This window comes from Pseudophryne corroboree, chromosome 3, assembly GCF_028390025.1.
Source record: "Pseudophryne corroboree isolate aPseCor3 chromosome 3, aPseCor3.hap2, whole genome shotgun sequence".
NCBI classification, from domain to species: Eukaryota; Metazoa; Chordata; class Amphibia; order Anura; family Myobatrachidae; genus Pseudophryne; species Pseudophryne corroboree.
In genome coordinates this window covers 297,215,717-297,243,166 of record NC_086446.1, presented here as the reverse complement: position 1 = coordinate 297,243,166, position 27,450 = coordinate 297,215,717, and the positions used below count along the sequence as shown (strand labels likewise).

The window sequence follows — 27,450 nt, the reverse complement described above, 5'->3', positions numbered from 1 at the left end:
TATATTGTTACTAGAATAACATTCGATCCAGGACTAGGTATAGCTAATGAAACTGTCCCACTAGTAGCCTTGGTATGCCCTGATTCCCCAGGAGATAATGGGAGGTTGCCAGTAATTGTGGGGACTAACACTAATTTGTTTAAAAATCTAAAATATTGGTGTGATAAGCAGGGGCAGACCCACTTATGTGAGGCTGCTAGTGACCTAAGTCGAGAATGCAATAGAATTGGTAGTGATGTGAACTCCCATGATAAAGAGTTAGGAATGACAAATGCACCAGTTGACCCCCCTATATGTCTGGAGATATGTTTTAAGGGCAGTGATATACAGGATAATGAAAAAAAACATTTACTAGAGCAATTGTATATGCGAGAAAAAGTGTTCTCTCGAGGAGAGTGGGATTTAGGGACTGCTAAAGATGTAGTACATACTATTAAATTACTGGATGACACCCCGTTCAGGGAGAGATCAAGGCGGTTAGCTCCCGCCGACTTTGAAGATGTACGGAAACATTTAAGGGGATTGCTGGAAAATCAGGTTATCGCGGATTCTGAAAGTTCATATGCATCCCCTATTGTGGTGGCAAGAAAAAAAAACGGGGAAATACGACTTTGTATTGACTACCGCACATTGAACACCAGGACTGTGACCGACCAATATACCGTACCTAAGATAGATGAAGCGCTGGATTGTTTACAAGGGAGTCAATGGTTCTCAGTACTCGATCTCCGTAGTGGATATTATCAAATACCCATGAGTGTAAATGACAGATGCAAGACAGCCTTTATATGTCCTATCGGGTTCTTCGAGTTTTTAAAAATGCCGCAAGGAATAAAAGGAGCCCCGGCAACCTTCCAAAGGATGATGGAAAAAACTATTGGAGACATGTGTTATAGGGAAGTATTAGTTTATCTGGATGATGTGATTGTATTTGGAAGGACTCTTGAAGAACATAATGTCCGTCTGCTAAAAGTGTTAGACCGTCTGCAGGCTAAAGGACTAAAATTATCCATTGAAAAGTGCTGCTTGTGTCAGTCAGTGGTAAAATATTTGGGACATATTGTCAGTAGACAGGGCATTGCAACAGATCCTGACAAAGTACAAGCTGTGAAGGATTGGCCCAGGCCCAACTGCTTGAAGGAGTTGAGATCTTTTTTGGGATTTTGTGGGTATTACAGGAAATTTGTTCCACAATATTCTAAGATGGCTCAACCCCTTACTTCGCTAACAAAAGGATACCCCCCTAATAACTTAAAAAAACGATCTAATAAGAATCTGAACAACCAATATTTAAGGCCCCAGGAACCATTTGGTGATAGGTGGGATGATTTATGTGAAAAAGCTTTTAACCAATTAAAGTGGAGTTTGATACAGGCTCCGGTACTCGCATATGCTGATCCTTCACTACCTTACCAGGTACATGTTGATGCCTCTTACGAGGGACTGGGGGGAGTTCTCTATCAGGAACATAGTGGTGATATGAAACCCATCTCGTATGTTAGTAGAGGACTATCTACTAGTGAACGAAATTATCCCGTGCATAAATTAGAGTTTCTCGCTCTGAAATGGGCAGTATCTGATAAGTTCCACGATTATTTGTATGGGGTGCCATTTACGGTAATAACTGATAACAACCCATTAACTTATGTACAGACGACGGCCAAACTTGATGCCACTGGACACAGGTGGTTAGCAACACTGTCCAATTATGAGTTCACAATAAAGTATAAACCTGGAATTAGCAACATCGATGCCGATGCATTATCTAGAATGCCACGAAAAGAAGATCCTGGACAGCAATCATTTGAAGAATGGATCGAAGTTCCTGCATCTACTGTGAAGGGATTATGTTTTCAAATTAGAGAGTTTGGGTACATTCCAATCCCTGCTGTGGTTTCCATGGGTGCTTCAGTGGATGCCCTACCGCCCTTATACTGTTGGATAGATTCTGCTGATATGGAAGGTTTAGATGTAGTGACTCCTGAACATATGAGTCAAGAGCAGCGTGACGATAAGGATATATATCCTGTATTGCATATGGTAGAGAGGAGGATGAATAACCCACTGGACGTTCCTATGACTCACAAAGCCCGGATATTAGTCCGACAGAAAAGAAAGTTGAATATACAGAAAGGAATATTGTTCCGGAAAACGCGAAACCGGGATGGTACATATAGAATGCAATTGGTGCTTCCTAGTAAATATATTGCTACGGTACTGAAATCTCTGCATGATGGTCATGGACACTTAGGGTATGATAAGACCCAGGGACTAATTTCTGATAGGTTCTATTGGCCTTATATGAATAGGGATATAGAAGCGTACTGCAAGACTTGTGGAAGGTGTATTGTGCGGAAAAAATTGCCTGAAAGAGCAGCACCATTGGTTAATATCGTTAGCAATGGGCCAATGGACCTTGTATGTATTGATTATCTGTCTTTGGAAGATTCTGGAGGAAAGGAAAGTAATATACTAGTAGTGACAGATCATTTCACAAGATATGCCCAGGCTTTTGTGACGGTAAATCAACAAGCAGTAACAGTAGCGCGAACGCTTTGGGATAAGTTTTTCATCCATTATGGATTACCATCAAGAATACACACTGATCAGGGGAGAGACTTTGAGAGTAAGCTCATTCGGGAATTATGTGATTGTTGTGGTATTCGGAAGTCTAGAACAACTCCGTATCACCCCCAAGGGGATCCCCAACCTGAACGGTTTAACCGTACACTATTAAACATGTTGGGCACTTTAAGTGAGGAAAAGAAATCACATTGGAAACAGTATATATCACTGTTGGTACATTCTTATAATTGCACCAAGAATGAGAGCACTGGATATTCTCCTTATCTTTTAATGTTTGGGAGAGAAGCCAGACTACCCATCGATGTGAGTTTAGGAACTAAAATTAACCCTCATAGTGGAAAGTCACATAGCCAGTACATACGACAACTTAGGCGACAGTTGGCAGGAGCTTATCAGACAGCTCAGCTAGAAGCTCGGAAATTAGGAGAAAAGAACAAGCAACGATATGATGCTCATGTGAAAGAAAATAAATTAATACCTGGAGACAGGGTGTTAATTAGAATGCTTGGAGTACCCAGGCGTCGGAAGCTTAGTAACCGGTGGAAATCCCAACCATATGTCATAATGAAACAGCTTCCCAATATTCCTGTATATCAACTAAGGCCAGAGAATGATGCAGGACCCATACTTACTTATCATCGACAACATTTATTACCAATAGTGCCTGGAGTTAGATGGGAAGAGAATGGTATTGATTCAGAAAATTTGCCAATAGACGGAAATGGTAATAAAGAGCCATTAATACCAAAGATGAGAGAGATGCCAGGCTGTGAGCCAGAGTGTGTTAATCAGGAGGAATGGTACGAACCAGTATGGTATTATAAAGAACCCGGGACGGAGGATAATGATAAACCCCGGGATGACAAATGTGACCCTGAAGAACCAACCTGGACAACAAGTACGACAGAATGGGAATTAGCCAGGGGTGAGAATCGACTAGACAGGGAGGGGACTATGCCTCCTGCCCATGATGATCAAATGGCAGAAGAACAAGTCTCACAGGAAACGCCAACCGAATCAAGTGTAGAGAATACTCGACCACAGCGGACTAGGAGACCTCCCAGAATACTTACCTATGACCAGTTAGGAACACCTAATACAATTCCCTTGGTATTGCACCCTGGTATGGTGATGTCATGGCCGTATTTTGGATGGGATGTAAATGGGTATACTTATATAGAACCATTGAATGTGCATGTAGGTGGTGACATCCACTTAAATCACCATATTTAATAGTATTTAAGCTTATTCACCAGGGGGAGAATGTAGCCCCTTAAACTATTTGTTCATAATGCGATGTTTTATGATTATAGAGTCTAGGACTAGTAGAATAAATATATATTAATTAGTTAATGGAGGTGTAAATACATGAAATATATGTAATATGTATATTGTATCCCTAATTTGTTTATAATGGAGGGTGGATGGTGGTTCATAAATAAAGTGTACTGTGTACTAGTATACTTGATACCCGGACACTCTGGCACGAGAAGGGCTAGCAGGACTTTTCTAGAAGCCCTCGTGCCGGGTAGTGAGTGCCAGGATGGAGGGCGGTTGGCTGAGGCAAGCGCGAGCCGGAGGAGACGCTGAGGGAGACGGAGCTGAGAGAGCCGGAGGTGACGCAGTAACCAGAGCAGAGTATCGGATGTCCTTGGTCACGGAGCGGCTTAGTACAGAAGCGGACGGCGGGACATGGAGCAAGTGAACTGAAGAAGCAGACTATTACTACCTGCTTCAGGCTCCACCACTGCAGCAATCAAGGCACTGGGGACCACGGAGTCGGGGAGGTAGCAGCTGAGAGAGAAGGACGCCCCTCCACAGCAGTCTCCGCTAGAGCCACCCAGGGGGAGAAGCTGTCTGCTGGAGGTCTCCATTCCCCTGATCTCCCGGCCAAGAAGTGTGAGTACCCGCTGGGGAGCCGCCCAGTAGGGGGAGGACTCAATATTGATACACACCCATCTTCAGTGTCCTTTTTAGTGAGCATAGTTGCACAGCAATAGGGAGATATAAAGATAGCTTCTGGGGAGAGCGCCCACCAGCAGCACAGAGTCATAGACATTTCAGCAGAATCACAGCCAGTGCAACAGCTACCCCTGGCATCCCCGGGCCGATAGGGGGATATCACCCTCCGGTATAGTTTATTTCCTCTGCGGAGCTGCCGCGCTGGTGTTAAGCTAAGATATCGAGCTCAGTCTGATAGCGTATCGAATCATCCCCCCTGAAAGGGGGCCTAGAGAACTATATCCGTATATTGATCAGTTCCACAGTGCAAGAGACCTGTACGGAAGAACCTATGCAACTGTATCGTTCAGCACTGCATTAGTTAGAGTGTAGCATATAGTGGTGGCTACAGTAAAAATAATCCCCAGTGAGAGGATCAGTATTCCAAGTCAGGGGGTATACAGGGAGCGGCAACGATCACCAAGGAGACAAGTGAGATTTACCACCCGGCGGGGGTCAATTAACGAAGGTTAAAAATAGAACCGTACCCCTCCCTATAACTACCGACCAGACTATGGATATATAATTGTAAGTTCAGTACACAGGAGAATTCACCTATCATCAAGGGCCCCAACGTGTGCACCAACCAACCACTCGAGTATAGTGACGGGACAAAAACTAGTGCTAACATTGCGGGCACGACAATACTAAAGGTACTCTTCGTGTCCCGGGTATTTTTTCATTTATAATCGGTTTTCACTATTTTTTTTGTAGTGCATGCATATACTATTGTATACATAAATAGTATTGTTGTAAGTAAAGGTTTTAAGATATTTCGTGATAATATTAACTGAATCCTAGTTACCTACCCTGAAATAAACAATTGGTATGTGGATTATTCATATTATTTATTGAACTTACCTGTATACGGAGAAGACGGACCACATCACTCGTGCCAATCTGGAATAAAAGAAATAACAACCGGTATCAGGTGAGGGATTCTACTATTATTAAGATATATAAAATTATTCATATTTTATAAAACGGGCTGTCCCAAGCTAGCCCTAACCATCTTGGGTGGAGGCACTCAATATCAGTACATATGATTAAACCCATCTGTGATCTAATAAAGCAAGGGTTACATAAGCATCACTGGTACAGGGGGGCGTTACATGTGTAAGCGTCACTGGTACAGGGGGCATTACGTGTGTAAGCATCACTGGTACAGGGGGCGTTACATGTGTAAGCATCACTGGTACAGGGGGCATTACTTGTGTATGGTCACTGGTACAGGGGGCGTTACATGTGTAAGAGTCACTGGTACAGGGGGTGTTACATGTGTAAGAGTCTCTACTACAGGGGGTATTATGTGCGCTTTGTAAAGTATGCAAGGGTGCAAATTTATAGTTGGCATGGGGTCGCCGAACACACTAGCACCGGCCCAGACTGCACACCCACTGCACTGCACAGCACTGTCAGCTTTTACATTGATTCAGCATCCAGACATTACCCTCCGCGATATTACCCACTCTATCCGTTACATTAGCCATCTCGGGGCTTCCAGGCTGGCAGCCCAGATGCTGTGTTGAGGAGTCAGGGCCTCTGGGGATCTGGGCGTGGCTGTGGTGGGGAGGCAATTCTGTGACATCACATGCAGATAAGGCTCTGGGGCTCAGAGAGTATGCAGCGCAGGGAGGGCTATGAAATCCTTCTGCTGCGCCGCTTTCATACACATCTATGCCGGTGGCCGCAGCAGCTTTTGTTCCACCTGCGCTGCGGCTAGGGAGTGGGGATTGTTGATGCCAGAGGAGAAAAGCGGACTGGCAGCAGGACATAGGATGCTGCAGTAAAAGGATTTTTTCCCCCCCTATCTGCAGCGCAGAGACTTGCTGCAGATGCAGTGGCATACCCTCCAGCTGCACCTTTTTGGCAGGTACAGTCCCTTTTTTTTATAGTCTGTACCGATTTTTGACTCTCCAAGCTTCCATTTAAAGTATAGGAAAAGGGGCGTGGCCACGCGGCTGTACCCGTGGCCACGCCCTATTTTTGCATTTGTAGCGATTTCTATGTGTAAATTGTTGGAGGGTATGATGCTGCAGATGCAGTGGGACTATTTTGGGGCGTGGGGCTGAAGCTGCACCTCCATCAGTCCCATTGCTAATCCTGCTCTGTGAAAACACAGCAGGCAAAGGGCAGAGCCTCCCATTGGCTGTAACCTGTGTGGGAGGGCGTTTCTCACCCAATCAGCTGTGGACTGGGTGTGATAGACCTGCCACTAACCCAATGAGAGCTACTAGCCACGCCCAGCATTATACACACAGGCACAGAGTCACAGATCTGGGCTATTATATAGGAGATACTTAGGAAAGCACCATACTTGGCACAGGCTCCCAGATACAGATCAGCTAATCACAATGTGCATCTGAGCATCATAGTTATCCTTCTCAGAAGTAAACCACTGGAAAAATATATTTGTTTTCAAGTTGCCTGCACTAGTAAATCATAGACATAATATGTAAACCAGTGCCTGGGAATACAAATTAATGCAATTCAGTAATACAAGCAAATGTCCTTGCTAATGGAAGGATTCAAGCTGAGCACCAGTATGACACGTGATAATGGTAATATACATACAGTAAATGCATAATTACAGCAATTCGGGCTCCTGTGTTTCAATCTCAAGGCTACTGTATGTAGCATTATTGATCAGTAAAAATTTATTTTATGCAGAAAAATTTGCAATATGGATTTATATGAGCTGAAAAAACATTTATGTTTATCTCTGCAACATGATTTAATGAGTAGACAATAATAAATAACATAAATTATAATAATTGGTATGAGAGCAAATTGCTTATTACACTAGTTGTTTCTATCTTTTAAAACAGAAAGCTTTGTTGTAAATCCCTCTTTATTTTTTTCATGGTGGGTATGTTGTTAAACCTGATCATTGGACTTAATATGGATGGGTGAAATTCATAGAATGACCACCGTCTTCTCTATGCTTGCCCATACTTTGAAATTGATAGCTTTGTGTCAGTGTGGTGTTTTACAGAGGTTTATCATTAATCAATTTATACAGGTTGAGCAACATTTGAATATCAAATGATTATTGCTGATCAGATGATCCCTTTGTTTGTACCAATCCCAATTGGACTTTTTTAGACCATGTGATGCCCAGGCAAGAACGGTCTTGGAATGGTTCCAGGAATCAAAAAAGTAAATTGTATTAACACAAAACCATCTCCAATACCTTGCTCTCTGATCATCTACTGATTTATTTAATTTTTAACAGTTTTGCTTTTCTTTAACAGACAGTTATAAAGGTAGGAATGCTCTGCTCGCAAGCTTACAATATACATGGAAAATAAGAATTTACTCACCGGTAATTCTATTTCTCGTAGTCCGTAGTGGATGCTGGGAACTCCGTAAGGACCATGGGGAATAGACGGGCTCCGCAGGAGACTGGGCACTCTAAAAGAAAGATTAGGTACTATCTGGTGTGCACTGGCTCCTCCCTCTATGCCCCTCCTCCAGACCTCAGTTAAGGAAACTGTGCCCGGAAGAGCTGACACAACAAGGAAAGGATTTGGAATCCAGGGTAAGATTCATACCAGCCACACCAATCACACTGTACAACTTGTGATAACCATACCCAGTTAACAGTATGAACAACAACTGAGCCTCAGTAACAGATGGCTCATAACAATAACCCTTTAGTTAAGCAATAACTATATACATGTATTGCAGAAAGTCCGCACTTGGGACGGGCGCCCAGCATCCACTACGGACTACGAGAAATAGAATTACCTGTGAGTAAATTCTTATTTTCTCTGACGTCCTAGTGGATGCTGGGAACTCCGTAAGGACCATGGGAATTATACCAAAGCTCCCAAACGGGCGGGAGAGTGCGGATGACTCTGCAGCACCGAATGAGCAAAGGCAAGGTCCTCCTCAGCCAGGGTATCAAACTTGTAGAACTTAGCAAATGTGTTTGAACCCGACCAAGTAGCAGCTCGGCAAAGCTGTAAAGCCGAGACCCCTCGGGCAGCCGCCCAAGAAGAGCCCACCTTCCTTGTGGAATGGGCTTTTACCGATTTAGGATGCGGTAACCCTGCCGCAGAATGAGCTTGCTGAATCGTGTTACAGATCCAGCGCGCAATAGTTTGCTTTGAAGCAGGAGCACCCAGCTTGTTGGGTGCATGCAGGATAAACAGTGAGTCAGTTTTCCTGACTCCAGCCATCCTGGCTACATAGATTTTCAAAGCCCTGACTACATCCAGTAACTTGGAGTCCTCCAAGTCCCGAGTAGCCGCAGGCACCACAATAGGTTGGTTCAAATGAAACGCTGATACCACCTTAGGGAGAAATTGGGGACGAGTCCTCAATTCTGCCCTGTCCATATGGAAGATCAGATAAGGGCTTTTACATGACAAAGCCGCCAATTCTGACACACGCCTAGCCGAAGCTAAGGCCAATAGCATGACCACTTTCCACGTGAGATATTTTAGCTCCACGGTCTTAAGTGGCTCAAACCAGTGGGATTTCAGGAAATCCAACACAACGTTAAGATCCCAAGGTGCCACTGGAGGCACAAAAGGGGGCTGAATATGCAGCACTCCCTTAACAAACGTCTTAACTTCAGGCAGTGAAGCCAGTTCTTTTTGAAAGAAAATAGATAGGGCCGAAATCTGGACCTTTATGGACCCCAATTTTAGGCCCATAGTCACTCCTGACTGTAGGAAGTGCAGAAATCGCCCCAGCTGGAATTCCTCTGTTGGGGCCTTCCTGGCCTCACACCAAGCAACATATTTTCGCCATATGTGGTGATAATGATTTGCTGTCACATCCTTCCTAGCTTTTATCAGCGTAGGAATCACTTCATCTGGAATGCCCTTTTCCGTTAGGATCCGGCTTTCAACCGCCATGCCGTTTAACGCAGCCGCGGTAAGTCTTGGAACAGACAGGGCCCCTGCTGTAACAGGTCCTGTCTGAGAGGCAGAGGCCATGGTTCCTCTGAGATAATTTCTTGTAGTTCTGGGTACCAAGTTTTTCTTGGCCAATCCAGAACGATGAGTATAGTTCTTACTCCTCTCTTTCTTACTATCCTCAGTACCTTGGGTATGAGAGGAAGAGGAGGGAACACATAAACCGACTGGTACACCCACGGTGTCACTAGTGCGTCCACAGCTATCGCCTGAGGGTCCCTTGACCTGGCGCAATATTTTTTTAGCTTTTGTTGAGGCGGGACGCCATTATGTCCACCTGTGGCAGTTCCCAACGGTTTACAATCTGCGTGAAGACTTCTGGATGAAGTCCCCACTCTCCCGGGTGGAGGTCGTGCCTGCTGAGGAAATCTGCTTCCCAGTTGTCCACTCCCGGAATGAACACTGCTGACAGTGCTAGCACGTGATTCTCCGTCCATCGAAGAATCCTTGTGGCTTCTGCCATCGGCATTCTGCTTCTTGTGTCGCCCTGGCGGTTTACATGGGCGACCGCCGTGATGTTGTCTGATTGAATCAGCACTGGTTGGTTTTGAAGCAGGGGCTCTGCTTGACTCAGGGCGTTGTAAATGGCCCTTAGTTCCAGTATATTTATGTGTAGTGAAGGCTCCTTACTTGACCACTGTCCTTGGAAGTTCCTTCCCTGAGTGACTGCCCCCCATCCTCGGAGGCTTGCATCCGTGGTCACCAGGACCCAGTCCTGTATGCCGAATCTGCGGCCCTCGAGAAGATGAGCACTCTGCAGCCACCACAGCAGAGACACCCTGGCCCTTGGGGACAGGGTGATCAACCGATGCATCTGAAGATGCGATCCGGACCATTTGTCTAACAGATCCCACTGAAAGATCCTTGCATGGAACCTGCCGAAGGGAATTGCTTCGTAAGAAGCCACCATCTTTCCCAGGACTCGCGTGCAGTGATGCACCGACACCTGTTTTGGTTTCAGGAGGTCCCTGACCAGAGATGACAATTCCTGGGCCTTCTCCACCGGGAGAAACACCTTCTTCTGTTCTGTGTCCAGAATCATGCCCAGGAAAAGCAGATGCGTCGCAGGAATCAGCTGCGACTTTGGGATATTCAGAATCCAGCCGTGCTGTTGCAACACTTCCCAAGAGAGTGCTACGCTGACTAACAACTGCTCTCTGGACCTCGCCTTTATAAGGAGATCGTCCAAGTACGGGATAATTATAACTCCCTTCTTCCGAAGGAGTATCATCATTTCGGCCATTACCTTGGTAAATACTCTCGGTGCCGTGGACAGACCAAACGGCAACGTCTGGTATTGGTAATGACAATCCTGTACCACAAACCTGAGGTACTCCTGGTGAGGTGGGTAAATAGGGACATGCAAGTAAGCATCCTTGGTGTCCAGCGACACCATAAAATCCCCCTCTTCCAGGCTTGCAATAACCGCCCTGAGCGATTCCATTTTGAACTTGAACTTCCTTATATAAGTGTTCAAGGATTTTAAATTCAGAATGGGTCTCACCGAACCGTCTGGTTTCGGTACCACAAACATTGTAGAATAGTAACCCCGCCCCTGTTGAAGGAGGGGAACCTTGATTATCACCTGCTGGAGGTACAGCTTGTGAATTGCCGCCAGTATTACCTCCCTTTCCCTGGGAGCAGCTGGCAAGGCTGATTTGAGGTAACGGCGAGGGGGAGTCGCCTCTAACTCCAGCTTGTATCCCTGAGATACAATTTGTACAGCCCAGAGATCCACCTGTGAGCAAACCCACTGGTTGCTGAAGTTTCGGAGATGCGCCCCCACCGCACCTGGCTCCGCCTGTGGAGCCCCAGCGTCATGCGGTGGACTTAGTGGAAGCGGGGGAGGATTTTTGTTCCTGGGAACTGGCTGCCTGGTGCAGCTTCTTTCCTCTACCCCTGCCTCTGGGCAGAAAGGATGCGCCTCTGACCCGCTTGCCTTTCTGAGGCCGAAAGGACTGTACATGATAATACGGTGCTTTCTTAGGCTGTGAGGGAACCTGAGGTAAAAAAGTTGACTTTTACCAGCTGTTGCTGTGGATACGAGGTCTGAGAGACCGTCCCCAAACAATTCCTCACCCTTATAAGGCAAAACCTCCATGTGTTTTTTAGAATCAGCATCACCTGTCCACTGCCGAGTCCATAATACTCTCCTGGCAGAAATGGACATTGCATTAATTCTAGATGCCAGCAGGCAAATGTCCCTCTGTGCATCCCGCATATATAAGATGACGTCTTTTATATGTTCTATCGTTAGCAAAATAGTATCCCTGTCGAGGGAATCAATGTTGTCTGACAGGGTATCAGACCATGCTGCTGCAGCACTACACATCCATGCTGAAGCAATAGCAGGTCTCAGTATAGTACCCGAGTGTGTATACACAGACTTCAGGATAGCTTCCTGCTTTCTATCCGCAGGCTCCTTTAGGGCGGCCGTATCCTGAGACGGCAGTGCCACCTTTTTTGATAAGCGTGTGAGCGCCTTGTCCACCCTAGGGGATGTTTCCCAACGTAACCTGTCTGTTGGCGGGAAAGGGTACGCCATCAGTAACCTCTTAGAAATCACTAGTTTCTTGTCGGGGGAACTCCACGCTTCTTCACACAATTCATTTAATTCATCAGATGGGGGAAAAGTCACTGGCTGCTTTTTCTCCCCAAACATAACACCCTTCTTGGTAGTAACCAGGTTAACATCAGAAATGTGCAATACATTTTTCATTGCAGTAATCATGCATCGGATGGCCTTTGTAGACTGTACATTTGTCTCATCCTCATCTACACTGGAGTCAGACTCCGTGTCGACATCTGTGTCTACAATCTGAGCTAGCGGGCGTTTATGAGCCCCTGATGGCCTCTGAGACGCCTGGGCAGGCGCGGGCTGAGATCCCGGCTGTCCCAAGGCTGCTGCGTCATCGAACCTTTTATGTAAGGAGTTGACACTGTCTGTTAAGACCTTCCACATATCCATCCAATCCGGTGTCGGCCCCGTCGGGGGCGACACCACACTTATCTGCCCCTGCTCCGCCTCCACGTAACCCGCCTCATCAAACATGTCGACACAGCCGTACCGACACACCGCACACACACAGGGAATGCTCTGACTGAGGACAGGACCCCACAAAGTCCTTTGGGGAGACAGAGAGAGAGAGTATGCCAGCACACACCACAGCGCTATATAACACAGGGATTTACACTATAATGAGTGATTTTTCCCAATAGCTGCTTATTATCCTATTTGCGCCTAAATTTATGTGCCCCCCCTCTCTTTTTTACCCTTCTTGTACAGGATACTGCAGGGGAGAGCCTGGGGAGCGTCCTTCCAGCGGAGCTGTGAAGAGAAAATGGTGCTGGTGTGCTGAGGTAGAAGGCCCCGCCCCCTCAGCGGCGGTCTTCTCCCGCGTTTTGTATAGCTTAATGGCGGGGTTTTTTACACATATACAGTTTTCCAGACTGTATTATGTGTATTTAGTGCCAAAAGGTATTCTTATTGCTGCCCAGGGCGCCCCCCCCCCCAGCGCCCTGCACCCTACAGTGACCGGAGTGTGTGGTGTGCAGTGGGAGCAATGGCGCACAGCTGCAGTGCTGTGCGCTACCTTAATGAAGACCGGAGTCTTCTGCCGCCGATTTCATCTCCTTCTTCTGTCTTCTGGCTCTGCAAGGGGGACGGCGGCGCGGCTCAGGGAACGGACGATCGAGGTCGGGCCCTGTGTTCGAACCCTCTGGAGCTAATGGTGTCCAGTAGCCTAAGAAGCACAAGCTAGCTGCACGCAGGTAGGTTTGCTTCTCTCCCCTCAGTCCCACGTAGCAGTGAGTCTGTTGCCAGCAGATCTCACTGAAAATAAAAAACCTAACAAATACTTTCTTTCTAGCAAGCTCAGGAGAGCCCACTAGGAGCACCCAGCTCTGGCCGGGCACAGATTCTAACTGAGGTCTGGAGGAGGGGCATAGAGGGAGGAGCCAGTGCACACCAGATAGTAGCTAATCTTTCTTTTAGAGTGCCCAGTCTCCTGCGGAGCCCGTCTATTCCCCATGGTCCTTACGGAGTTCCCAGCATCCACTAGGACGTCAGAGAAATAGGCATTGATACACAAGTATAGGTGTAAGGATAGGATAGGTGTTCTCTATTACATTGGTGGGCTGTATGATATGGTCACACAACAATGTTGCCCTGGGGTCAGGAGTATGTGAAAGTGAAAAAGGAGAAAATATATGAGAATATGTGTGGACTGTGCAGTGGGATGTAATTGGATAGGAATGTTTATGAATGTTTATGAAGGAATGTTTATGGGTGATTCCAGTATTATAAGCTTGCCTGATGAGGTGAGTTTTAGGGAATGTTTGAAGGTTTGTAGACCAGAGTAGAATCTTATTGTGCGTTCATTATTAATGTTCAAAAATGTGTCAGGGACTTTTAACTACTTAAATATTTTAACATGTCATTACAATATTAACCCATTTACGACTGGTGGGTACACCAACATTTAATGATTTTTTAATTGAGTGTGTGGTCATTGTTCAACTGTACAAATGGATCCAGCAGTTCAGACTGTACTCTAAATGGCCAGAACTGCCAGTTTGATACCATATGTGGTCAATTTAGATACAGATCTGGAAATCTGGTTATTTAAAAACTATAATTAACTATTGTTCTAATTAATTAAAGCTCAGAGAGGCTCACTATAGCACCCTTTAATAGATTAATAGAAAATTATATGTTGTCCTAAGTGCTGCCTGGGTTTGCCTCTCCCTCTCTCTCTCTCTCTCTCTCTCTCTCTCTCTCTCTCCTTCTCTCTTTGACTCCTGTCTCTCCTCCTGTCAGTTTCCTCCTGTCTCTTCATATCTCTCTCTCTCGCTCTCACTCTCTTTCTTTTTCTCCTCCAATTTCTTTATCTCTCTACCCCTTCATCTGCCTTTGTCGGCACTTCATTTTATTGGATAAATAATTTCCTTTTTGTTATTGTACTTTTTGTGACCTCCTCACTTTTTCTTCTCTACAGAGTGTTTTTTCTTTTCTTTTTATACTACAGTATATGTGGCCTATTCAACTGTGAGCATTTTTCCTTCATCTACTGTATACTGTTAAACATTTTAAGTTGTGGTCTGTGGAAAATGTTATTATGTTATTGATCAATTTTCATGAGTGTCTGTATTTGCATAATGTGGTGATATGTGGTAGGAAATTGTAGTTGTGTGTTATGCCGGAACTCTCTCGGAGAAACATCACTGATACAGGTGAGAGGGCTCAGAGTTCAAACCAACTGTCATTGCATGCCAGTGTGATAACATCGTTTTTATCACTCTTTAACTTTGCAGTATATAGCTATATGTCCAGTTTGCATGGTATCATCAGGTCATTTTTGTAAACATTTGCATATATATTTACATCTATTGATTATAAGTTATTATGAGCAGGGCCCTTTCTTTTGTGTCTTCTCTACATAATTATTCTAATTTCACATTGTAATTATGTATCTATAGTTTGCTTGATTGTTTGTATTAGTTTGTAGTTAGGTAACGTTTTGTGAGTTTAATAGTATTAACCTTGCATAACATTATGGAAATTTTGTGACACCATATAAATAAAAGGTAACGTCAGGACCCACTCAGCGTATCCCTGTTCGGCTCCAGATATGTCAGAACCAACAAACCCTGAATGGTATTACATTAGTGCCAGAACAGTGATCACGCAGATCTGTTCAAGTCTGTTCATTATACAATAACCCCTCTAAATATGTATTTATAACCCAGTAGTTTATCACCACCAGTGGAAAAAGGGGCCACAGATCCCCAAATCACATTAGTTCAATTGTTTAATCTCAGTGTCACAAACACTTTATTAATTAGTCCTCCAAAACTGTATTTTTAGCCAGTAGTGGAACTTGTGAGTTGTGGGCCCAAGTGCAAAAATATGCTTGGGCCTCCTCCTCTGCCCACCCAAAGTTTATAATATGCAACACTGCATTGGGTAACAGGGAGGGGCAGCAGGTGATAGGGAGATGCAGAGTGACTGGGAGAAGCAGAGAGTATCAGAGAAACAGTGGGTGACAGGGAGAGACAGTAAGGTGTAAGGGAGATGCAGAGAGTGACAGAGAAACAGTGGGTGACAGGGAGAGGTAGAGGGTGACAGGGAGAGACAGTGGGTGAAAGGAAGAGGCAGTTTGGTGTAAGGGAGATGCAGAGAGTGACAGAGAAACAGTGGGTGACAGGGAGAGGTAGAGGGTGACAGGGAGAGACAGTGGGTGAAAGGGACAGGCAGAGAGTGACAGAAAAATATAATGGGTGAAAGGGAAAGGGAGAGGGTGACAGGGAGAGGCAGAGAGTGACAGAGAGAGACAATGGGTGACAGGCAGAAGTAGAGGGTGACAGGGCAAGGCAGTGGGTCACAGGGAGAGGTAGAGGGTGATAGCACAGGGCCAGGTGTCAGACATTGCTCAAAATGGTCAGGCGGCAGGCCAGGGAAAAACTCATTGCTTGTCTGAGCAGTGTTGGGCCCCTTTGTTCCCAGGGGCCCCTGCTGAACCAATGGCAGTTCTGCCCCTGCTTCTAGCAATATCAATAATAGTTTTAGGGTAACCTAAGCAATGAATTAGTTTCTTCGAAGACTAGATTCTGGAGCATATATGAAATAGACTAATACAGTTATTAAAACAACTAATACAACTTATTTCCCAAAAGGTGTACAATGCTTAGTTACAAAAAAGTGTATAAATCAAAAGACTATAATAATATCTAATATAATATAAACAGATGCTGCAACTCAAATAAAAAGTAAAAACATAACACAAATATATAACATGCAGCCTACTCTAGATGGAGGCACAGCTGGAAATGAAGGTGTAGTATATCAATTAGATTTATCCCCAAAGTCTGACAGAATCTTATATTATACATAGGGATTATAAACAGGGTGAACACTCTGAAAAGCAGTCCAGATGCTAATATTGGGTAGGAATTTTCCCAAAACAATTCAAATCCTTATTTAGCATATAAATTTTCGATGATATTTAAAAGAACATAATTCCAACATCACTTCATCAGTCATTGCTTACCGCACAGTTTGATATAACAAATTACAATGGCATTTATAATATTCCCTACAGATGATACATGATTAATATAGGTTCTATATGCATTTATACTAATTTGCACACATTACACATTTCTTGTATTTATTCCTTATACTTTGTTTTCATTCCTCATTATTGTCTGAACATATATCTTTACTAACATGGTGATCCACAACAATACATACAGTATCACTATTTTATCAACAATCATGAATACATTGTTTGTCCACAATCACAAGATGTCCTGCTGATGAAAAACAACAACTCTACTTCATTATCATGCCCCCTATACTGTATGTAGGAATTTTTCTAGGCATATTTTGTGCACACAATGGAGCCATTTGGCTACACTATATACTGCACTAAAATACCTCCAATCAACCTGCAACTCATGGTATTGTCATGAGGAACAGAGGGACAAACCCCTCAAAATAGGACTGTCCCGTGAAAATGACACTGTGCTGCTGATATTAGGATGGTCAGGACTCATACTCATGAATTATTTGTCGCCATAGATTTATCTCACTACATTACATCTTCCTCGCTGACATATTGGCTACTGCAATATCTGAAAAAAATTAAAATGAATTGTATTGTGGTGACCACTGGGCAACATACCTATACTATACTAGCCTTGGCTGATAATGCCAATATCTATACTGCACTATGGTTTGTTTCCTTTGGTAATCAAATCTCCTTCTTCCAGCACTGCAGGACAGACATGGACTGGTGAAGAGAAATTGCTGATAACCAACCTCTTGTCATTTGACTTAAGTTTCATATTTACTGTAATTACTAGATAATTACCTGTTACAAAGCTTCCAGTATTACATCAATGTTTTCCACTGAAAAAATAAAACTAATAAATTATTCTATCTTGTTCATCTTTGTAATTGTATGAAGGGCTTTTTTTCCCAGACTCCTTCACTTTCATAAGTACTGTATGCTCATAAAAAGGTCCATGATCTACAGAATTAACTGAAGTTTATAGATGTGTAGATTAATATATGTTTTTTTTTAATGCCTGCCTTTATATGTGATAACCATAGAGAGCCAATAACACATCCCTATTTCTGCCAGGTAACTTGATGCACCCACTACATAGGTATATTTTTTACTCTCTACCTTGAGTGTAAGGGACATATATGGTTTTCAGCAGTCCCACCCAAAAGTTTTTATTGTAGGCTTTTGTTCTCTGACATGCTAGCAATTTATCAATATGACAGAAAGAAATAAACCAGGATTACATTTAATGTGCTTGGTGTGGGGCACGCTAGGAGCAGCGGTGAGCTGACTGCTCATAGCTTTGTTTTTCCTTTGACATGAGAGATGAAGACATGATTGAGCTGAATCTCTGGGTCTTTAACCCAATGCCAAGTATCACTGTTCTGGGTGATTTACCAGACAGTACTAATGTTTCTCACTGTCTGGGTGGAGAATGGTTGAAGCTAAAGTGATAATTGTAGAAAGTAGACTTTGTTACATTCTCTCTAAATGCTGGAAAAACATGTTAACTGTTTAAAGGCCACCTTACATCTTTTATTAAGTGCATGTCTTTATTTTACGTGTGTCTTTCTGTGTTTGTTCTGAAAGCTTTTATGTTACTTAGCTATAGTTATTTTCATTGCCTTTATTGTACCACAAATAAGCTTTCTGAATTTAATACAATTTTGTCCACAGAACAGTTTAAGTTGTATCCAAGGGGTAGCTTAAGGCCAGGGTTGTGGAATAATGGTTTCATCCTCCATCAGGATAACGCACCTGCCCACACAGAACTCACTGTGAAGCGGTTTTTAGCTGAGATACAGATTACAGTGCTAAAACACCCTCCATACTCTCCAGACCTACTGTAGCACAGTGTGACTTCTTTCTTTTCACTAAAGTCAAATCTGTACTCAAGGGAAAACTCTGTTGCATTAGTAATACCCCTTACACACAGCACAAATAACCCGGTATCGACCCGATAATTGCCAGGTCGATGCGGGTCGCTGTGTGGTGTGAAAGGGGTCACTGACAAATTTCCAGGTTGCCAGACTCGGTAATTCAACCCAGGAATAAAGCAGGGTTATTCCTGGGTTATTACCGGGTCATGTGCAGTGTGAACGGGTTGCCGGGTTGATGCGGCCCGGCACCCGTTCACAGCATAGGGAGAGGCGGCGTGGAGATGATCTCATCTCCCAGCACTGCTTCCGCCCCCGCCCCAGATGCTGGATCCACCCCCCGCCCATGATGGCAACCTGATCCGGCATATTGCGGAATTACTAAGGTAAAGAAGAAAACAATAGAGCTGTTGAGTATGCTGGCAGATATGAGCTACAGCACGGCTTTGACCGATGGAAAATAAGAATGCAATGGTGTGTGCATGCAGATGGTGAATACATAGAAGGGATACGGAATTGAAATAAACTTAATATAATTAAATATAAATGATAGCATCAGTCTCTTTATTTAATAGTTATACCTCGTAAGATTAAAGCTACATTAAAAAGGAACATTGGTGTAAAGTTGCAAACTTTTCCTCCCTGTTATCCAGAAGTTGGCGGTCCAAAAGAGGAGCATGGTCCAAAATTTGAGGGACCTCTCCCATCTTCTCAACAGTGTTGACTAACCTTGAGGAGATTGGAAACAATATTCATTGATTCACATCTTTCTAGCCCTGGCCCCCCACTGTAAAATATTGTAAAAGTACCACGCCCCCCTCCCATCAGATAGGGTTGCCCCTCCTGGAGTCTCCTGGAGCCAGGCTTTAGAAAGTTAGCAAATCACGTTGTCATGCATCTGCCCACTTCATGTAAGTATTTGATAGGATGCATCACTGTCCCGGGAACTGGTATATCTCTCCCAAAATGGCAAAGCAAACAGATCGTGCAGAACTTATACCTGTGAAAAATGGTATGTTAAGGATCTAATTCAGACCTGGTCGAAGATGTGCTAAATTTAGCACATCTATGGTCAGCTCCTGACATGCGGGAGGGCGCCCAGCACAGGGTTAGTCCCCCCCGCATGTCAGACCCTACCCCGCCGCACAAGTACAAAAGCATCGCACAGCGGCAATGCTTATGTACTCTAGGAGTAGCTCCCTGCCAGCGCAGCTCCTCACGCTGGCAGGAGCTACTTGTCACTATGAGGGTCGCAATGGCTGCGTGTGACGTCACACAGCCACTGCAGTCCCCCCCCCCCAACGGTTTGGGCATGCCTGTGTTGCCCGACCGCACCCCCTAAACGGCGGCCGCTGGCCTGCCCCCTCCTGCCCAGCGACCGCCTCTACCTGTCAATCAGGTAGAGGCGATCGCAGGGCTGAGACAGCCGTCGGCTGCCTGACATGTGCCGGCCCCACAGTGCACTGGCGCATGCGCAGTTCAGACCTGATCGGCTGCTGTGCGAAAATGCACAGCAGCGATAAGATCTGCATTAGGCCCTAAGTTATTAAGGGTTCTACTCATGAAGCAGGGAAAAGAGTGGAGAAGTGAGCCTGTGGAGAAGTTGCCCAAGGCAACCAATCAGTTGCTCCATACAATTGTATAGTATGCAAATTATAAATGTTACCTCAATGCTGATTGGTTACCATGGGCAACTTCTCCACTGGCTCACTTCTCCACACTTTTCACTGCTTCATGTATAAACCCCAAAGTGTGTTTTAATTTGGCTTTGCCTGTGTTAAGTGATACTATTAGACCACTGGACTTTTCTTTCAATACATTAATAGCTAAAACACTACTCACATGCTACAATCAAGTACTGTATACCATCTGTTTATAACATTTTCTATTTACAGAGTTTTCCCTACATATTTAAGCCATGTGTTTTTATAGCTTCAGTTATTCTGTATATACTTTATTTCAAGGTAAATTGCAACATAGCTTCATTGTATCATGCTGATTACAGGAGACAAAAGCTAATTAAGACAGGAATCATGGTTTTGTCTTCTCCGATTCTCTAGCGGATACTGAACATCGAGATCTGGAAATACCACCTTGCTCTATAAACATAAAGAATTATTCAGGAAGTGTTAGTCTCTTTCCATAAATTATGCATCTCCATCAAATAACTCATTAAATGTTTACAAAATAAGGACGAGGATGGTGATTATACGATTTATACAGTAGGAGAGAGAGCTGTGTGGGATCTGTGAATATCAGGAACAATCTGCTCTGGACAGGATGTGTCTGCTAGGAGAGACAACAGGATGTCGCTGGTATTTCTCAAAACTGTTCTATGTATGACTGTGGAGGACATGTACTAAGCAGTGATAAAAGTGGAGAAGGGACCCAGTGGAGAAGTTGCCCATGGCAACCAATTAGCATTGACATAACATTTATAATTTGCATACTATTAAATTATACAGAGCAGGTTATTGGTTGCCATGGGCAACTCCTCCACTGGCTCACTTCTCCATTTTTATCACTGCTTAGTACATGACCCCCTGTATACTGTGCAAAAGCTGGTGTGGACACTCCAGTTAGATATTTGCATTACTTTTATACACATACTCAGTAGAATAGATTTCATAAATGTCTGATTTTACTGTATACTTGCCTACTCTCCCGGAATGGCCGGGAGGCTCTCTAAAATCGTGTGGCACTCACGGCCACCCCAGGAAAAGCGGCAAGCCTTCCGCACCCAGCTTGCACCTTCAGCACTGGCCCCTGCTCACACCAGCAGCCAGAAAGTCGGCATGTATGTTTTAGCTCACAAGCTGAAATGGAACTACTCATCCCAGTATATTTTTTGAAACTACATTGATAACTGAATCTCTGGTGTGAGTTTGAAGACATACTGACAAGATAGTTGCCACCCTTTCAGACTTGCGCGCTGGGACATGCAGAGGGTAGCTCTGTGCCAGAAGCTGGTTGGATTTAATTATATGACTTACATCACAAAAGCCTTATCCCCCATAAAGTCTTTTTCAGTGGTTCTCAAATTCTGTCCTCAAGACCCCAAACAGTCTATGTTTTCCAGGTCACCTAGCAGGTGCACAAGTGTATTCATTACACACTGACATATTTTAAAAGCAGGGACATGTAGTCAGGGGAGGCAGGGGTCATTAATGATTAAAATAATACAAAGAGATAGGTATCTTCATTATATTATGCTAATCATTTTAATACATTTAAATAGTTTAGGAGGCACTGATAACAGAGCCTCCCATTGACAATGGGAATGGGGATAACGCGGGGGGCTGGGCCAAGCACTGGGCTGTAAAAGCCCATTGAAAAAAGTGGAGAAAGCGACATTAGTATAAGTGATAGATGTGATTGGACAGTGGATCCAGTGCTGGATCCGCTGGTCCAATCACCTATACGCGGCGGCATCAGTGATCACCTCGCTCTCCTCATTCCCCCTGTCTCTGCACTGCTGGTTATGGGAGCCTGACCCCAGCAGCAGCCGCACGGTGACCTCCTACGTTACCCCGCCGGCAGAGCCTTGTGCAGCCGTGCAATGATCTCCATGGATGGTGCAGCAGTTGAGCCGCACGGTGACCTCCTCTGTTACCCCGCCGGGGGGCAGAGCAAAGTACATCAGGCAGCAAACTCTACCCTCCTTCTCTGACCTCTCCCAGGCAGCAGCCTTTGCAGCACCAATGCCTCTGCACGGGGCACATGGACCCAGGTGAGGGGGATGGGGGAATTCGGGGTTGTAGAGAGAATGGAATTAATTTGGGCAGGGGGGCAGCTCACTCCAACATCAGAAACTCTCATGGGTGACAGGGTTGCAGGGAGCTGCAGTGGTGGATTCATGGGGGTGGGAGGGGACATCAATACTGTCATTCTTGTTTTTTGTTGCTTTTTAGCTGCTGCTACTTGCATCTGGATACATAGCCACTGCAACGGAGCTCTGGTCTGTGTCTCCCCCCACAGTCTCCCTCTCCTCTATTCGTGTCCTCTGACCCAGGCTGCCATCACCCAATTAAACCATTGGAATAAGTTAAAATGGAAGGGGAGAGGGATCACTGATGGGCTGGAGGAAGGATGTCGGCTGCAGCATGCTCGGGGGTGGACCTCAGGTCTCCCCCTCAGATGAGACAGTATTTTTATCCCATTTATAATGCAGAGCGGGTTGGGCCAGATTGTGGTTTAAGGGTCCCCCTGCACCCCATCCCCATCAATAAAATTGACAACCCACTGACCCCAACCCCACCAATAAAACTGACAATCCCCCTAACCCTACCAATAAGATTGGCAAACCCCCTTATTTGCTGCACTGTGAAGGCCTCTGAGAGCCCACTTTATCCACCCCCCATCCTATAATCCACCCCTGAGGACAGGGCTTCACTTGGTGCCTCCCCAGCCATTGATCTCACAGCATGTCATTGTTATTTCTCTTGTGATTCTGTGTGGAGACCTGGAGAACATGAACTGTTTAAGGTCCTGAGTTTGAGAACCTACAGTGTGGTTTATAGTAACATCAAACAAGCACAGCTCTTATGTCACCATGTAGCAGAGAGAGTCCAGATGGTACACAAATAATCCTGTAAAAGGCTCCCTGCTTAAATGTGAGAGAAATTAACCGTGCTTTCTTGTTCTCTTTGAACTGATATAGAATTTATGGGGATATTAATAAGACCGGTAAGACCCTGCCATGTTTTTTTAATGCACTGCATTTTCTAGTGCAGGCGTGTCAAACTCATGGTCATCCAGCTGTTGTGAAACTACAAGTCCCAGCATGCTTTACTAGCTAATCAGTGGACGGTATGCTGGCAAAGCATGCTGGGACTTTTAGTTTCACAACAGCTGGAGGCCCACAAGTTTGACGTGCCTGTTCTAGTGTTTATACAGCTTTTGCATTGCATTTGTTGTGTGTTTGCTTTTTGTGCCATAAAGGTGCTGCTGTACAGTACCTTCCTCTCCTCCTTACCTCCTTACCTCCTACCAGTGCCAGATTAAGGGTCACACGGGCCTGGAGCTGACATTTATCAAGGGCCTATTGTGTGCCGACTCGGAGTGTGAGTAGCACCTCAGAGAAGTTCTCCTGGGCTGGCATGGAGATGTACTAGATCTTGGAGAGTGATAGAGTGGAGAAAGATAAACTACCAACTAATCAGCTCCTTAGTGACATGTTAGAGAATGGATTTGAAAAATGGCAGTAAGGAGCTGGTTGGTTGGTTGGTTGGTTGGTTGGTTGGTTGGTATTTAAGCTCTCTCCACTTTATCACTCTCCAAGACTTGGTACATTTGCCCCTATATCACTACTCTTCCTCCCTATACTACATCACTGCACTATGGGTAAGTAGTGCTGGTTAAGCACAAGTCCATTATGTGAATGCAAAAAAAATAGTTTTATATACAGTATGGTTGGGTCAAGGAGGTAGTACAGAGAAGTAGCGGAGGGCATGGAAGATACAGGGGGGTAGTGCAGAGTGGTAGTGATGGGTCAGGGGGGCAGTGCAGAAAAGCAGTGGTAAACAAAGAGGGGTCAGGGGGTAGTGCAAAGTGGTAGTGGTGGGCATGAAGGAGACGGGCTAATGCAGAATGATAGTGATGGGCATGGATGGGAAGGGGGGTAGTCTAGAGTGGTAGTGATGGATCGGGTAGTGCAGAGAGGTAATAGTGGGCATGAAGGGATTGGGGATAGTGCAGAGTGGTAGTGATAGATCAATGGTAGTGCAGAGAGGTAGTGGTGGTAATGGATGGGTCAAGGGCAGGGAAGAGAGGTGGTGGGCATGGAGGGGTAGGTGTTGTCCAGGGCCGTAGTGGTGGGTTAGGTGGTAGTGCAGAGAGGTAGTGGTGGGCATAGAGGAGACAGGGAACAGTGCAGAGTGGCAGTGGTTGGAATGAAGGGGCCAGGGGGTCGTGCAGAGAGGTAGTTGTGGGCATGGAGGGGACAGGGGGTAGTGCAGAGAGGTGGTGGACATGGAAAGGACAGAGGAGTAGTCCATAGAGGTAGGGGTCACCATGGGGGGGGCCAAGGGGTAGTGCGGAGTGGTAGCGATGGGCATGGAGGGGGCAGAGGGGTAGTGTCAAGTTGTAGTGATAGGTCAAGAGGGATAATGCAGAGAAGCAGTGCTGAGTATTGAGGGATAAGGGGGTAGTGCAGGGAGATAGTAGTGGGCATGGAGGAGTCAGGGGTTAGTGCAGAGAGGTAGTGGTGGTCATGGAGGTAGGTCAGCATGGTAGTAGTGAGTCAGGGTGAGCAATAAGGTAGTGGTGAGTATGGAGGAGTATGGAAGGTGGTGCAGAAAAGTATTGGTGGGTATGGGGGAGCTCTGCACACAGTGACATATCTGTACCTTTAGCTGCATCATCATGCCTGGAACATGTATCAGAGGTGATGAGTACAGTGGTCAGTAGCTGTCTGAATGTACAGCTTCCTCTCCCCCAGTGATGTCATGCAGCTGGTCAGGGAGGGGGCTAGGGAGACGAGTGAGAAACCGCATGTCTGCATCAGGGACACTTTAAACTGTATCCAATTGACTGGGGCTGAAAATGCAAAGAGAAGGCTCCAGGAACCTAATTCTGTTTTTCAGGTGGTGACTGCATACCTTCTGCCTCTGTCTGGTGAAATGTGAGTAGGGGATATTCCTGCTGGTGACAGTGCTTGCCTGGTCCTCCCTCCCATGTGCATTGGAAACAGCTACTGGAACAATCAAGTTGTTACAACAAGCAGCTCCTTATTTTACTTACATATCGGCTCAGTGCTTCCAGAGGCAGAGTAGTAGTAAACTAGTCACTCCGTCCCACGTAGTAACAGAAGGAGGAGCTCTGCAGATGACGTCCCAGTGTGCACCCTGCATCAGCTGCCTGTCTCACGTCTCTTCATGCACCTGGACCTGGATGATGGAGCTGAGAATCTCCATTTCTCAGTCTCCACTGTCCCGTGCAGCAGCAGCAGATTAGCCCTGCATCGCCAGCCCTGGCTGCTGTACATACTTGCTAGCAGCATCAAGACAGTGCTAAGCCGCTCACTAGACCTCTATCTTCAGGCTCCGCCCACCCTGTGCCTTCTGCCTGTCTCATGGATGGCCGGCGGTGCATGTTATTTGAGGGAAAGCATGTCCACATCGGCGCAAGAACAGTGACAACACCCGCACAGTAGGCAACACAGCTCTGACGGATTTTACTCTGTTCTCTGCCTGGCCAGTTTTACTGTTGATGGTCCTGCTGTGGGCCTATTTTTAGTGGAGGGCCTGGAGCTGCAACTCCACCCGCCCCATTGTTAATCCGGCTCTGCCTAAGGATCTGGGCAAACCTAGAAAACAGGGATGTGAGGTGAGCTAAATGACTCAGGATGCACTGACTAACACCAGAGCCAGATTCATACGCAGTATATGAGCCAAAGGGTACATCTGGGCATTATGCACAGGTGCAGCAGTATATACTCCTGGGAATTTGATGGGTTTTTGATAGGCAGATGAGGTACTGCCACACTTGCCATAGACTTTTTACTCCACAGTTTTTGGCTAAAAAAATTATTATAATAATACAAAGAAGATATTTCTAACATATTCTTTGTATTTTTCATATACTTTATACAGTCAAAACTCTGGCACAAACATTAGTATAACTGGAAAGGCTCTGCCTCACCTCACCACACCACCCGTCACTGCTAGCAAACTACTTGTGGCACCCCAGTGGTGCTGCCACAAACTGTAGCGTAACTTTTGTGCCCCTTCCCCTACTGAATGCAGCCCTGGCTGGACACTATTAATCCTACAGCAGGGAAATGGTTAACTGTGCCCTGAGTGCTGCTTCTGGCACTAGGACACTGACCAATCAGCAAGAGGCATATGGATTCCAGGGAGAGAACCAGCTCGTGCTGTGGCAGTTACAGCCGGGATCTGGAACAGTTGGCAGTTGAGTGGCGGCCATCTTAGAGAGTTGTTCTGACTGGAGGAGCTGAGAGACAAGGCTGGCACTGCTGCTGTGATTCCTAGCCAGGGAGGAGGACAGAGACGTGGCTACCTGGAGCAGTTTAGAGCTGGAGACCCTCGGAGACAGCTCCATAGTGACAGAGCCCACCATATTTCCAGCAGCAATGTGAGTAACAGCGGCCAGGAGGCCCTATGATAGAAGTAGCTGACTGGAGAAAGGAGCAGTTTCATCGACAGTGTCTACAGTGCAAACATCCAGAGAGCTATTATTGCAATATACCTAATCACTTCACACCAGTGGAAGTCAACATTGAGAGGAGACTTGTACTATAGAGTGCAGACTAGATACAACAGCATTATAATTGCAGGAGCAGGCACACTCAGTCTGTCAAACATTCAGCAACAGTTACTTCAGCATTAACAAAGACAGCTCCCCAAAGTCACTTTGAATGCTAAACCTCGTTTTATGTACATACATATGTGCATAGACTAAAAACTGATAACTAGTCAAGTGTGTGTGACATAGGGCCTAATTCAGACGTGATCGTACATGTGATAAAATTAGCACATCTACGATCAGTTACTCTGACATGCGGGGGGACGCCCGGCACAGGGCTAGTCCGCCCCGCATGTCAGGCCCTACCCCGCCGCACAAGTACAAAAGCATTGCATAGTGGCAATGCTTTTGTACTTGAAGAGTAGCTCCCTACCAGCGCAGCTCCTGCGCACTGACAGGGAGCTACTCATCACTGTCCGGGTTGCAGAGGCTTCATGTGATGTCACGCAGCCACCGCGGCCCTACCCCCCGCACGGTCCGGGCACGACTGCGTTGCCTGTACCCAGGGCCGGTGCAAGGTTGCTCAGCACCCTAGGCAAATCTTCAGCCCCCCCCCCCACCATACCCAACCCACTTCATAAATGTGTGTGCTACACCAAATACATTTTCTACACATAGAATCTGATTGCAATTAAGAACCGAATAGGGATATCAAGTCTGGGTTAGGATATTAGGGATAGGGTATTAGGGTTGTTTTAGTGATTTGGTTTAGGGTATTAGGGA

At 45.5% G+C, this 27,450-nt stretch overlaps 2 long non-coding RNA genes across 7 annotated transcripts in view; one reads left to right on the top strand and one right to left on the bottom strand.

The window, feature by feature from the left end:
* Nucleotides 1-27,450, bottom strand: part of LOC135055362 (uncharacterized) — a 302,272-nt gene that overhangs the window by 178,432 nt on the left and 96,390 nt on the right. The gene's annotated exons all lie outside the window — the stretch shown is intronic.
* The window catches only part of LOC135055363 (uncharacterized), a 52,624-nt gene continuing 51,538 nt past the window's right edge, over nucleotides 26,365-27,450 (top strand). The window contains exon 1 of the long non-coding RNA XR_010243732.1: nucleotides 26,365-26,556. This is a non-coding gene — a long non-coding RNA (uncharacterized LOC135055363). The remainder of the gene's footprint in view (nucleotides 26,557-27,450) is intronic.